This window comes from Bos indicus x Bos taurus, chromosome 3 (assembly GCF_003369695.1).
Source record: "Bos indicus x Bos taurus breed Angus x Brahman F1 hybrid chromosome 3, Bos_hybrid_MaternalHap_v2.0, whole genome shotgun sequence".
Taxonomy (NCBI): domain Eukaryota; kingdom Metazoa; phylum Chordata; class Mammalia; order Artiodactyla; family Bovidae; genus Bos; species Bos indicus x Bos taurus.
Genome location: NC_040078.1, coordinates 56,106,755 through 56,118,887, shown reverse-complemented (window position 1 = coordinate 56,118,887; position 12,133 = coordinate 56,106,755). Strand labels below are relative to the sequence as shown.

The window sequence follows — 12,133 nt, the reverse complement described above, 5'->3', positions numbered from 1 at the left end:
AGTTTTTCGCATCAAAGGAAGGCAAGGCCTTAACATTTCATTCAACAGATTGTCTACTAAGTTTTATGTACTTTATCAGTATGTATGGAAAAAATGAAGTGCAACATTAGAGGAGGTGGATAAAGAAAACTTTATAGTGATTGTATAGTGTGGTTTATAGGAGTTCAGCCTTGGATCTTCCCTGGTAGTCCAGTGGTTAAGACTCTGTGCTTCCACTCAGGGGGCATGGGTTCAATCAATGACCAAGGAACTAAGATCCCACCTGCCACCTGGCACAGCCAAAAATAAAAGAGTTCAGTCTTCCTTCACATGAATGCTGCATTCAAATCTCAGCTTGGGCACCACCAAGCTGACCTTGGATTAATTGCTTAATTCACTGACCTTGGATTAATTGCCTAATATTATTTGAATTTCAGATCCTTCAGTAAGAAAATGGAGATAAAAATAGACAACTCCTCAGAGACAGTGTATATACAGTTGCATAGTTCATATGGCACTGTATCTGATACATAAAAGTATTAAATATATATATACACAATTCTTATTATTTTACTAAACAATACTGTTACTAAATGATAAAATATGTTTACAGTTCTGGCTGTGGATTGCATTTGTAACACTGGTTTTGAGTTTCAGTGGTAAATCCAAAAACAACTAATGGAAAACTTTATGTGGTAAAGACAATAATTGTACGGTAATTTGTTGAATTTACAACCCCAGACAATTAATGAAGGTTAAAATGTGGTATCACATTGGCCAAGCTGCTAAATTCTCTGTTAGGCACCAAGGACAATGAACGTTATCTCTTTATGCTAATCTTTGAGAATTAAAGAAATGCAGATTGAATTATGTATGTTGTAAACTAAAAGGCAACCATTAGTAGAATTAAAAATACTATGTCTATCTTCTGAATAAGTGTAAAGTCTGTAACAGTGAAACACAGAAAACCAAGGAAGGGGCAGATCAGAAAAAGTAAAACCATACAAACAATAAGAAGAAAAGAATACTCCTAAAACATGGCAAATGCAAGGCTAAATTTATGTTGTAAAATATATATAAATATATTGTGCAACCTATTAAAAAAGTAAGGCCTCTCAGATTGATATTTTAAAATTCAATATAATCCTCTAAGAATAAAACAACTTTATAAAAATTGAAATGCAAGATTTATTAAGGACAATCAGAAATTCAGTCTTTTATAATTTCAAGTTTTCTACAAGTAGGTATTACCTCCTTAATTAGGGATAAAATGGAGTAGATGAATACATGTTTACACCTCAAAAGAGTGCTTGGCATAAAGTAAGCTCTAAAGTATTGGTTCATGGTACCAGTCATTACTATGGCTATGCCATTTAAGTAATATATCAAAGCCAGAACATTGCAATACAGTCACCACAATCATGCAGCCTCCCTAGCTTTAGGGTGTAATTGCTCACATTTGTGCAAAGTCCCCAGGGTGAAATTCCTTGTGATTTCAGCTCTTTGTGGTACAGCTCATTCATCATCACCATATCCCTTATTTGTAGACTAATGAGTAGCACATAATGGATATTTACTTACATTATCTTCATTAAAACGGCAATAATGCTATTTAAACTGCTCTGCAGTTTACAACATGGCTTTGTCTCTATTTCCTAATAGAAAAATTAAGCAAAATTTCATTAAAAGTCTTTGCTCTCCCTCAACATGTAAAATTAGCTCTTATTTTCCTTTATTTCATTTATTAATTCATTTGTTAATTCCTTACCAGGCATTGTACCTATATAAAAGGTGAGTAAGAGCATGTGTGGAACTTGTCCTCATAAAGCTTATTATCTATGAGGAGACAACATTAATTTCATGTCTCACCCAAAGAACAAAATACAGTTCCATGAGAGCAAATAAGCATATGACCAAGAAGTCTTCCCTTGTTGACAGGGGCAGGTGGGCCAGGGTTTTCACAGAAGAACTATTATAGCCAAGGGTTATTATTAGCATATCTTCTCTGTTATGTCCATAGTTCAATTCATCTTTATAACTTCCAGAATGCTGATTCACCAGAATAAGTACATTTATATTCCATGGATCCTTTGTTCCAATCTCTCAAATTAGCTCTATAATATATTAGTTTATACCTTTTTTATTAAACCCTGTATGTCTTCTGAAAAACATGCTTTGCATTCATTAGTAAGAACCACATGTAACAGCCACAGCAGGAAAAGAATAGACACACTTAGATGAGCTATTATATATCTAGAGTGTTTTCAAATAGGTTTATGTTTGGGCAGGAGATCCAGCAGTCTTTGCCCCACACACTCTGCTACAGTAATGAATGGATGGTTTTGCATAAAGTCAATTGCCTTGTCAAGTCCCTAGAAATGTTCCCATGTTTGAAGGGCGTTATCTGGGCATAAAGAAAAAAAACAGTGTAATAGACATTGCTATGCATTTCCCTTTGACTTTTTTCCAATAGCCATAGCAAGTTAAAAAGAAAAAAAGTTTAGTTAGTTAATATTAGAATGCATTTCCCTAATAAAAAGGACGACATTGGAAATAAGATTAAAGTCTCTTTTGAAAACAAGCCCTGTATCGTATACCATTAACAGAAGTAATCATTGTCATCGATTTGATGTGTTTCTTCCAGGACAGTTTTCTCTGAATTTACACATACATATGGGGTAATAATTTTTCTGGTTTGGGTTTCTTTTATACACAAGTAATATGTATATATTTTTTGAAACTTTTTTCAATAAAGACTATGTTGTAACTTTTACATAAGGATACAAATAGATCTACCTCATTCATTTTTATTGTTGCACAGCATATGAAAGTGAGGGCATATCACAATTTATTAAATCTCCTACTCATGGGCCTTTGTGTGCTAAGACGCATCAGTCGTGTTTGATTCTTTGCAATCCTGTGGACTGTATCCTGCGAGGTTCCTCTGTCCATGGGATTCCCCGGGCAAGAACACTGGAGGGGGTTGCCACGCTCTCCTCCAGGGGATCTTCCCTATCCAAGGACTGAACCTGTGTCTCTCGTGTCTCCCGCATTGGCAGGTGGCTTCTTTACCACAAGTGCCACCTTTAGTTTCCCATGTTTTCCCATTACAAACAACGCTGCAGTGAATATTGTTGTGAATATGCTAATAACTTTGCTAGGCTATTGTTACAGATTTTATATTCTTGGGCTCTAAAATCACTGTGGACTGTGACTATAGCCATGAAATTAAAAGACGCTTGCGCCTTAAAAGGAAAGCTATGACAAACCTACACAGTGTATTAAAAAGCAGCCATCACTTTACCAAACAAGGACCATAGAGTCAAAGTGATGGTTTACCTAGTAGTCATGTATGGATGTATGAGTTGGACCACAAAGAAACCTGGTGAAGTGAACTGTTAGTTACTCAGTGGTGTCTGATTCTTTGCAACCCCATGAACTGAGACTTGCCATACTCTTCTGTCCATGGGATTCTGTCCCTGTCCAAAGAAAGCTGTGCATGGAAGAATTTATGCTTTTGAATTGTGGTGCTGGAAAAGACTCTTTAGAGTCTCTTGGACTGCAAGGAGATAAAACCAGTCAATCCTAAAGGAAATCAACTCTGAATATCATTGGAAGTACTGATGCTAAAGCTGAAGCGCCAATACACCTGATGCAAAGACCTGACTCATTAGAAAAGATCCTGATGATGGGAAAGATTGAAGGCAAAAGGAGAAGGGGGCAAAAGAGAATTAGATGGTGAGATAGCATCACTGACTCAGTGGACATGAAATTGAGCAAACTTTGGAAGATAGTTAAGGACAGGGAAGCCTAGCGTGCCACAGTCCATGGTGTTGCAAAGAGTCCAACATGACTTAGTGACTGAACAACAACAACACATAGAAGTGAGCTTGTGGAAACTTTGAAAGTGCTGTCTGTCACTTTATAATTATATATGCCACCATAAATGACATTAAAAATTTTAAAAATCAAAATGTCACAGGCATTGACCAATTAGAAAGGATATACAAAAGAGGCATGCAGACACCAGCCAGAAGCATTCAGTGTGCCATACATTTTCCTTCTGCCCAGATGCCTGCTCTGGGATTTAAACACTGGCATTTAAGAAACATTTTTACCCTCTTAAACATATTTTCTCGTGATCATATTTGGCTATTCGTGCTAGCAATGGTGCTCATTCATGGCCAAAAAATACAAGCCAAAGACTCTGTTTATGTGTGTGTAATGTGCATGCCATGGTTCATTATAGCTGATATAAAAATACATTATAGTTTTAATAAATATTATAAATCTATTAAAATATCTAAATAAAGAAAATGATAAGTAGTAAAGCACATAACTTTTAAAGAAATATTTTTAAATAATATGACACACACAAATGATTTGGTATCTTTCTCAGTAAATCCTAACTATTTTTTATCCATATCAGTCTTAATATTACCTACAGAATCTGATCTGGTACTTCTTTCTTAATCATTCAGATTTTTAGCTTGGGCCTTTTCTCGAATTTTATATGCTTCTAGTGCTTCAGGTCAGTTTCCCTCAAAAGCTTCTCTAGCTTTGTAAATTGTAACTATGCATTCTTAAGGAACTAATCCTGTGACTAGTCAGCTTTCATATTTGCTTAAAAAATGTCAAAAGTTTCAGTAGTCTTCTTCTTAAGGCATTTCTTTCATCCTTTCCATGACATAGAATCACAAAAAAAAAAAAAAAAGGAAAAGAAACACATGGGGTATTCCCTTTGCTGAGATTTCAAAAACTCCTTGTGATTACTTCAAAAGAATCCAAAAGAAGTTCTTTTCTGTTTAATTATTAAATAATAATGAGGAATATTTCTTCCATAGTTTTTCTTTTAGAATAACAGGAAGTGGGAATAGCATGGCATGTTGTAGTCAGTGAAGCATATTTCTATGCACCAAATGGAACTCCCTAGCAAAGTAAAACAATACATCTCAGAACACCATTTCCTTTAGCAATACCCTAACAATAATCCCTACCCTTACATGTGATCCCTACCCTTATACATGGGTATTGTCTTGCCAAAATTTTCATACTGTTAGAAAAAAAATTTATTAATTAATCCAATGAGAATTTTCAAAATCGGTTATCTGATGGTAGCCCTGAGAGAGAGGAGTATGGGTCAATCCTATTTTCTATGCCCATTTCCCCCAATCACTCAGAAATATAATTGTTTTGTACCTTCATGATCCAAAAGCAAATCAAAGTTGTATTTCATTCAAAGTGCTCATGGCAGATGGATCTTGGGAAGTAATTTCCAACCCATGATTTTAGAATCTATTAAACCTCTTGTTCTTATAATTATGTTCACATTTTTTCCATTACTTTACATAGATAGCAGAATAAAGCTGCAATTCTGATTACAAGAATGTTTCAATCTCATTACTTCTTCATATCTACTTTTTTCTCTTTAATTTCTAATTTGAAATATATTAAAATAGTAAAAAAAATTTCAATGATTCTAACACTAATTATTTGACAGGTCTAAGATCCTAATCTTTCAAACATCTTACTTATTTCAATGAAGCACATATAATTTTAAACATTAAGAAAAAATTAATTTTAATTTATTCTGTACATGAAGAACATTATATTTAGTTTGATAACACATTTGTCGATTCAAACTGAATTTGAAGGGGAGAAACAGTATATTGTTGGTAACCTAAAATCAAGGTTGCCTATACTAAGTTGTAAGGATGAACCTGACATTTTTATTTAAAACATGAAAAAACTCTACAGACTAGAAGATAGGTGTGTTCACTAGTCACACATAACTCTGACCCTGGCTCTGCATTAGGTTGTTGGATACAATGTTGAAAAGGATCCAGACTTGAGAAACTCACAATATAATAAAATACAAAGTGGCTGACACTAATAGATGTACAAATACTGGTGGGACATTATAGGTAGCAATGATCCCCTCCTCCAAAGGGAACACTGGGAAGGGCTTCACAGGGGTGATGTTTTATTAGAATGAGCAGCAGCAGCAGCAGCAGCAATTAGAATAAGCATACACTGAGATACATTTTAAATGAACTCGATATCCAGCTATTAAAATCCACTTTAAGGATTGTTTTTCCTATATAGATAAATTTAGTTTCCCCCTACTATAGTAACGTGCAAGCTGTATCTACAGGAGGTCTTCACGAGGGGCAAATGCAGGACAAGAAAGCTTCTACTTTCTTCTTCTACCTTCCCCTCAACATCTGTTTCCTCTTTTGCAAGAAAAGCTCTCCTTCTAGCTGTGCTATGTTTACAAGATTGTGCTACAAAAAGAAATCATTTTCTCAATTTACATTTTGTAAATTCAGACTTTTGAGTGTATATGTATGTGTAAGTGTACAGTTGCTCAACTGCTCAGTCGTGTCCGACTCTGTGACCGCATGGACTGTAGCCCATCAGGTTCCTCTGTCCATGAAATTCTCCAGGCAAGAATACTGGAGTGGGTTGTCATTTCCTCCTCCAAGGGATCTGCCCGATCCAGGGATCAAACTTCCATTTTTGGATACTGAAAGTGAAAGTGAAGTCGCTCAGTCATGTCCCACTGTTTGGGACCCCATGGACACCAGGCTCCTCCGTCCATGGGATTTTCTAGGCAAGAGTACTGGAGTGGGTTGCCATTTCCTTCTCCAGGGAATCTTCCCGACCCAGGGATCGAACCCAGGTGTCCCGCATTGTAGACAGACGGTTTACCGACTGAGCCACCAGGGAAGTCCAAGGGTGTGTTGCCTCCCCGTCGGGGAATCGAACCCCGGTCTCTGGCGTGACAGGCGGGGATATTCACCACTATACTAACGAAGACGGCTTTACATTTAAATCAGTGGACTTTGAGTAAAGAAAATTTCCCTCCATAATGTGAGCAAGCATCTTCCCGAATGAAACAAAAGTGTGACCTTCTCTGAGCAAGAGGGAATTTTCTAGCAGATTGCCTTTAAACTTCATCTGAAATACTGGCTTTTCCTCATTCTTAAGCAGACTGCCTTTGAACTTGAACTGAAACCCTTTCGGAGTCTTCATGCTACTGTCCACTTCAAACTCCACAACACACACACACACACACACACACAATCACATTTTTTTGATTCATCAAGTCTCCACAATCACATGAAACAATTCCTTAAAAATAACTTCTTTCTATTTTATACACATCCTATTGGTTCTGTTTCTTGGGAGAATCATGACCAATGCATACAGTTCTTATAATTTGTTCTGTTTTAATTGGGAAAGAGTCACGTAGATAGATAAACTGTTCTGCCTTGGAGGGAAGGAGCAGCATACTTGGGGAAGGATGTGAAAGTAGAAAGGAAGAGTATTTTCAACAAAGCAAGGGAATAAAACTGGTTGGAGAAAACAAATGGAAAATTTTCAGGGCCTGTTACAATCGAGGCTTCTAAGAAGAAAAAATAAGACATCTAATTGTTTTTTTCTATAAGTTGACTTTACCATATTGTGGTGTATCCACCTTTCAATCTTTCCATGATCCCATTTTCCATTCATTGATTCCAAATCCTCAGTAAAAATCTACTCATTCATAGCCTTCAGTAGGTGGCATCTCAGAAAGTTAAGAGATTATATCAGTGTTGAGAAGTGTGATTCAACATGGAAACTAGATAGTTATGCAAGTGATAACATGTAGAGAAATGACTGAGAATTTAGCAGAAGTAGCAATGTCTAGGAAAAAAATGAGCCCAAAGTTACTCAGGCATATGAGGAAAGGAAGACATTAAGTATTCCATCACCAGTAGGACAACAGCAAAGTGATTCTAGTGAAACTTGGGACTTTCAGATGTTTGACCCATGGATTATATTTCTCATTGTACCACATGGTTACTGAGGCCAATGCTTAGAAAGCAATAGAAAAGAAGGGAAGGAGGAAGGGGAGTAAAAAGGTAACAGGTAGAGATTAAAGAAAAGAAAAAGGAAAGTAATGTAAAAGAACTATGTTCCAAACCCCACCTTTCAGTTTGTCCCTAATATTTTGGTTCAGTTCTGTTCAGTCACTCAGTCGTTTCTGACTTTTTGTGACCCCACGGACTGCAGCACACCAGGCTTCCCTGTCCATCACCAACTCCCAGAGTTTACTCAAACTCATGTCCATTGAGTCAGTGATGCCATCCAACCATCTCATCCTCTGTTGTCCCCTTCTCCTCCCGCCTTCAATCTTTCCCAGGATCAGGGTCTTTTCCAATGAGTCAGTTCTTCGCATCAGGTGGCCAAAGTATTGGAGTTTCAACTTCAACATCAGTCCTTCCAATGAATATTCAGGACTGATCTCCTTTGGGATGGACTGGTTGGATCTCCTTGCAGTCCAAAGGACTCTCAAGAGTCTTCTCCAACACCACAGTTCAAAAGCATCAATTCTTCAGCATTCAGCTTTCTTTATAGTCCAACTCTCACATTCATACATGACTACTAGAAATAGTCATATATTTTGATAATTTCCAGAAAATTAAATATTTTCTATGAAACTTTTGTAAAATCAAATATTTTCTGTGAAACTTCTGTAAAATAAAATATTTTGGTAACTTCCATAAAATCAAAGACTTCATACATGTAAAATCAAAGACTATATATCATCCAATGTTATACTATCCATCCCGAGCTAGCTCCAAAATTTCTTTTGAGCTACATCTCCCAGTAAATCTTTATGTTAAAACTCCAACCACTGGTTGCTGACCACTGGGACTAGTAAAGATTTATCCCAATTTTAATCAGGAAAACCCTCACCTTCTAGTGAAGGAGTAAAGCGTGGAGAAGGACTTTGATACAGTGCCTGCAGCTCCAATGCTGGCAGCTGGTAAGGTTAGGCATCTATCTTCTCCTTTCTGGATTTGATCTGGGTATGATAGGGTGCAAATAGAGTCCAGATAGTCTCCATCTAACCATCTAGGAAGATCTTACTGTAATCTTGGAGAGAAAATTCAATAATGCACTTCGGTATATATTATTTCAAATATATATATTATGTGTGTATATATATATATATATATACATATATATACACACACAAATAATTAGTATATATATTATTATGCTTGGCTTTTTACTTTATTGAAAAACCAAGTTATTTCTTCATTCTCTGAGGTTTCTCTTTATTGGTATACTGGAAACTCACATCTATTGCCCCAAATTGGGAAGGTTACAAATTTGAAAAGAAAAGTGTGCAAAGGGGAAATGCATTGGTCATAACAGAACAGACTCATCCTGTTCCAGCCAGTAATTGACAATTGTGATGATTTAGTTACTGGGATGAAATGCTGTTTCATGCACTAGGGAGAGTTTGATAAACAAAGAAAGAATCAATGTGATTTGGTCCCTGGCCAGATTTTGCCCCTTTGTCCTACCGCTCTTTCTTTCATCACTAAGTTTCCAACATGGGATTGCAACACACCGAGCCTGTTCGCAACTTAGGGCTCTTACACCTTGCTTATCCGCTTGGAATGCTCAAATCTTAACATAGTTGGCTCCTTCTCAATATTTAGTCTCTGATCTGTTGTCACCTTCCTTAGAGCTTTTTCCTGACCCTTCTTAAAATAGCACTCAACATACCCCCAGAACACCCCCAGACACTTTCTATTTTCTGCTTACCATGTGTCATTATGTGACATCCATATGTCTCTATCTATCATCCATCTATCCTTCCATCTATCATCCATCTAATTATCTTTCTTTAAATGTAAAATATCCTAGTTTGAATCTAAATCTCATGAAAGCAAGGACCTTTTCCTCCAGATTCCTAGTCTATCCTTAGCATGTAGAACAGTATCCTACACATAGTAGGGATTCACTTATCTTGAATGAATAAGAGTATTTAAAGAGATTTTAAGAACAGTATGCATCTACTGTTCTTTGTTTCCAATACATCGGTCAATAACAAATGATTCTTATCTACTCTCAATATTGGACCAGTGAAACTTCTAGCTAAGCTGTTTTCATTCACTGTCTAATAAAGTTCTGCCTAAAATGTAATAAATGTATATGTAATTTAAAAATTTGAAACCATTCAGGCTTTTATACTAAATGTGATCAACCCCTTACCCAAATTAAAATGAATCATTAAGAATTTTTGTAATGTAAATCTCAAAATCCTTTTTCTTTGTTAAATAAAATTGAAAGGAAATGGCTAATTAGTCAATTTGAATGATTTCCAAATAACACACCAGCCTGTGTTTGTCTATACTACCAAGGTGAATTATTCATTAGCATTTATGAGAAGTGCCTGAAGAACACTAGCAGTGGGAGTAAAACAACCTAGAATGGTTTTTAAACGACCTTCCAAGCAACTTGGATTAACACTGGCATTATTCTCTCTGCGCAAATCGAGTTAAAATTTTCCATGTGTCAGTTCTCAGAAGAAGGCAGTGAAGGAGTGCTGTCTTGAGAGGAAAATGACCTTCTGCACCTCATACAATTAGATTCTGCTCCTTTCTCTGTATTTGGTGTCCATGTATATCTATGTGTATCTGGGCTGAGGAGGGAGAGAAAGAGAGAGAAACAAAAAAATTCAGAAAAGAGAAAGAGTCAGAGAGAGAGATAAGAGATGAGAAGGAAGACGAAGGAAAAAAGACAAAGATGAGTCAGAAAGAAATAGGAAGGAAAGAGAAGAGAGGGCGTAAAAGAAAGGAAAGAAAGATAAAGAAGAGATATATGAAATTAAATCTAGAAAGCAGAAGGAAGAAAGGGGAGAAACAGGACTCGAGGAGAAAATGTATGATAAAAGGGATAGATTCTGAGGCAGGCTCTCCCTGGAGCTGACACACCAGGTTGCCAGGCTCCCAGGAGTTCTCCCAGGTGTGTAGGGTCATCTGACTTAATACGGATTAAAAGTGTAAATTGCAACACAAAAAGAAAAAAAAAAGAAGTAATTGTCATATTTCTTCTCTCCTGTGAGGTCACACTCTCTGAGCCTGCTGCTAGGCACACCCCTCTTGTTTAATAAAATTGTATTAACTTTATCCCTGCCCTTGATTTGTGGCTTTCTCACGTTGTGAGGAATAAATAATAAATGATTGTAAAGCACTTGTACATATGAAATGCCACATAAATGCTTAATAATAATCAGCTTAGGCCAGGAAGCCAGGGGGGTTGAATAGAAATCATTGCATACAGCCGTTCTTGTTTATGGGACTAAAATCGTCCTGTGTGCTGTCTCCACTTCAAATCATACCACAGATTCAATTTTCACCCATTCAAGAATCCACTTCTCTGCAAACTAAACAACCTTTGTTCCTCCAGTAATGTCATGTGTAATGGTAGAATGTAACTGCCACAGCCCAGCTCTGCCTTTTCATTTCAGCTTGTTTTCTGAGGCAGTTCTTTCCTTGTTACCCTTCCAAATCCCCATGTGCGCTATTTTGAGTCATCATTTCTTACCCCTCAGGGATGCCTGTTATACTCTGGTTATCTTCGGAAAAATATCTGTTTTCTAGTCTTGGATTTCATTGTGTTTGCTTCTGGGAAATCCAAGGTAGCTAAGATGTTGTTCCTTGATGCTCTTCATTCATGCATTTCTTTAATCATTTATTCACTCAGCACGAATGGAGTGTTGTGCTAGGCATTGAGGATACAGTGAAAATCAAGAAGGAGAGAGTCTGCATTCTGTAAGAAAGACATGCAAGGTGAGTCTAGCAGAGTTTGGGAAATGATCCAGTCAGAGTAAGCACAGGGAGCTAAAGGGAGTTAGCACGGAAGCAGTACGAAGTAGGAAATTCTGCTAGGGTCTGAGTTGATTTTGCTTTCTCCTTTTGTGTTCAAATGTCTTTAAAAGTTTTTCTGTGTGGTACTTAACATGGCTGAAACTCTCTCGGTTTGACCTGGCTGTGGATAGAAGGAGGCGGTGCAGACCCAGGGAGACAGCCTGGACTGCCCTTTCCGCCTTGTCTCAGGGGAGCACAGGCACCCTCCGAGTCACCTCTGTCTGCTTCAATTTCAGGTAGAACTCAACCTTTGAGAGTTAGAAAGACTTGGTCTTTTGCTGATGGGACAATCTACTTTTAACCTGGAGTCTATATTTTCAAAAGAAGATATTGTCTAAACTTGTATTAATATGCTGCTGCTGCTAAGTTGCATCAGGCGTGTCTGACTCTGTGCAACCCCATAGACCCCACCAGGCTCCCCATCCCTGGGATTCTCCAGA

At 37.1% G+C, this 12,133-nt stretch overlaps 1 non-coding gene across 1 annotated transcript; it reads right to left on the bottom strand.

Annotated features, from left to right (window-relative positions):
* Positions 1–6,726: 6,726 nt before the first annotated feature.
* Positions 6,727–6,798, bottom strand: TRNAD-GUC. The gene has a single exon. It is a non-coding gene; the product is annotated as a tRNA-Asp (tRNA).
* Positions 6,799–12,133: the final 5,335 nt, after the last annotated feature.